General features: G+C 40.5%; 1 protein-coding gene across 1 annotated transcript in view; it reads right to left on the minus strand.

Moving 5' to 3' along the window:
• Nucleotides 1-2,923, minus strand: part of VAV3 (vav 3 guanine nucleotide exchange factor) — a 561,290-nt gene that overhangs the window by 34,060 nt on the left and 524,307 nt on the right. The window lies entirely within an intron of this gene.

A 2,923-nucleotide genomic window follows, 5' to 3' on the forward strand; every position in this document is an offset into this window, starting at 1 on the left:
CTCTCTGATGCATAACAAGTGTTGCACATACTGTACCTATTGCCAAAAATCCCACAACACAACCCAACAAATCTGTCTTTGAAAAAGTACAGCTAGAACCACCTTTGAAAATGAGGATGGCAAGCCTTTGTCTCACAGGCTTTGCATAAGTTATCAGGAGGGAGCAGTCCGCGGAGAACATTACACTTGATACAGTACAAGTCTCAGCAAAAGAGAGGAAGACTCTCAATGAGATTGACTGACATAGTGCCTGCAAAAATGGGTTCAAACACAGCAACAGCTGTGAGGATGGTACAGGGCTACGGCTGTTGTTTGGTGACTTTAGCCAAGTATGATTCATAGAGACCCTATGAACAACAGACCTGAACTCTGTCCTAACTTGTGTCATCCTCATCATTTCTGACATACTTGAGGCCACTGCTGTACTCAGTGCATCAGTCCATCTCATAAGGGTCTTCCTCTCATTCACTTACCCTCTACCTTCCCAAATATCACATTCCTTTCCAAGGAATAGCCTCTCCTAATAGCATGTCCAAAGTATGTGAGACAAAGCTTTGTCGTCTTTGCCTCCAAGGAGCATTCTGGCTGCATTTTATCTAAGACAGATCTGTTGGCAGTCCATGGGATATTCAGCACTCTAACACTACAGCTCAAAGGCATCAATTCTCTTTCTGTCTTCCTCAGTCATTGTCCAGGTTTCAAATGCATAGAAAATGACGGGAAAAAAAATCATGGTCTGAATCAGGTGCACTTTAGTTTTCACACTGACATCATTGCTCCTCAGTAACTTGGTGAGAACCTTGACTGCAGATCTTCCCACCACACCATGCTCCTCACTCTCCTGACTGCGGGGACTCGGTAATGTTTTGTTCTTGTTGCTATGAGTTGTTACCGATTCCATAGCAACTAGTAAGTGTCTTTAGTACGGTCAAGCCCTTCCGCGAGTCTCCAAAACCACAGTAATTTCATCTAAGAAGAATCCAAGATGAATCTATTTTGTACTTGAACGGGGAAGCATCACTAGACTAGTTCAATGTCTCATCCTAAACAATTTTTGCTAAATCTGACAACAGCATTTTTTACCAAATTAATTTGATATTTCAGATTCTACTCTTTAGTCCTCCTTTTTAAAAACAAATACATTACAAGGTTTTTTGTTTCATTGGAGTTTGCTGTTTATTCCTATTCACACCCTGTGACCACTGTACTATATGGTTCCTTATGAAATATTCTCAGGTATGGAGACAGGAAGCATACACATGTGTCTCTAACAGGACATTTGCACTATTTTAGATGTATGATATGAAGTTAGCTTGTTTTAGGGCTGTGACAAGGGCTTTTCAGAATATCACTGCAAAAACTTTACTGCCCTCAGGTACAAAACTGTCCGAACTTTGGGTCTGTGTTGCTTCCACTACAATCACAGTTTCATATGCAGACAGCAACACAAGGATCTTTTCCCACTATTCCAGTCACTGCAGTGTTACAGGCTTTTCACATCTAACCTTAGTTGCCAAAGAACTTTCTTGAGCTGACCCTGGTGTCACGAAACTGAATTGACCGGCTCTTTCTAGAGAATATCCCTTTCATCCTTTCTGCTTGTCCCCTCTGATGGGAATTTCTTCAGGTACTTTCAAAATTTGAAAGCCTGGCACTAATCTTTGGCCCTGCAGCATTGTTGTTTGGTGTTTTGTTTTTTCTTCAGTCCCATATTAACTATAGCACTGTGGAGCAGTCTCATTACCAATCCGAGGAAGTTCTGCAGGTGAAGGCTCAAGCTGGTGTGTCCTGCAGAGAAGTGGAGACCCCCCACGCATACTTTTATCAAGTCTCTGCCTGGGCTGCCACTCATTATTTGTGCATGTACTTGCCACTTCCCTCCCAGGTTTTTATTTTATGAAGAACGTCCTCAGGTCTGTTTCCCTCTCTGCACCCGTCTGCTTGCTCCAACAGAATGTGAGGTACTTCCAGCAGAGTGGATGCCTGGATCTCGGTTACCAATCTAACAGAGTTTACAGATTCCAGGGCAAATTCTTGCTGTCCACCCTCAGTGTTTGAAAAGAGAATGTGATATTTATGTCCACAGAGCTTTTCTCACCTTACTTTCAACTTAAGGTCCTTCAATTTCTTTAAAACAGGGAACCTTGTGGCAGACCTATCTAAATTTTTAGATTCAACTTTTAAGCTGACCTATTTTGTGTGGCTCCAGATTCAGTTTTAACTTTGATGTTAACATCTGCAAAGTGCTTTGAGATGCTTTCTGGGCAGACACAATGCATACCATCTGATTGATGGTTCAATCAATGAGTGGCCCTTCCCCCTGTTACTCAAAGTACTTAGCTGAGTGCTACAAATGCATCTTAGGCCACGTATCTAAGGTCGTCATTAGCACAATAAGTTCTACCAACCTTGGGAAATAAAGATTAGAAGCTACATTTTAAGGAAGATGAACTTTTTCTTTACTGCTCCTAAAGCACACTTAATGATACAAATACATTATGTGATATATATTTATATGTATCTATCTCATTTACACCGACACAATAATCATATACAATAATATCAGAAGGCATATATTAAGAAAATCATAAGAATTAATAGTTCATGTTTGCCATAATTGGCAACAATACACCATTTCAACTTCAATATAAAATTCCTATGAAATACCAATCAAGAGTTGTGTAGTGAAAATGTTGACTGCACTAATCCTTAACTGTTCAAGGTAATGACTGAGAACTGTAGTGCCGAGAATCTAAAAGCAGCAGAAAATGCAACAAGTTTAAAACTTTATTTCAGTGTTGCATTTTACATGAAACAAAACAGAATCTAAGAGATACTGTTGTTGTTATGTGCCATCAAGTTGCCCGCAACTCATAGCAACCCTCCGTAAAACAGCTCTGAAACCTGCTCTATCCTGAGCCAA

Source organism: Elephantulus edwardii, unplaced genomic scaffold (assembly GCF_000299155.1).
Source record: "Elephantulus edwardii isolate Elephantulus edwardi_28Jun2011 unplaced genomic scaffold, EleEdw1.0 scaffold00020, whole genome shotgun sequence".
NCBI classification, from domain to species: domain Eukaryota; kingdom Metazoa; phylum Chordata; class Mammalia; order Macroscelidea; family Macroscelididae; genus Elephantulus; species Elephantulus edwardii.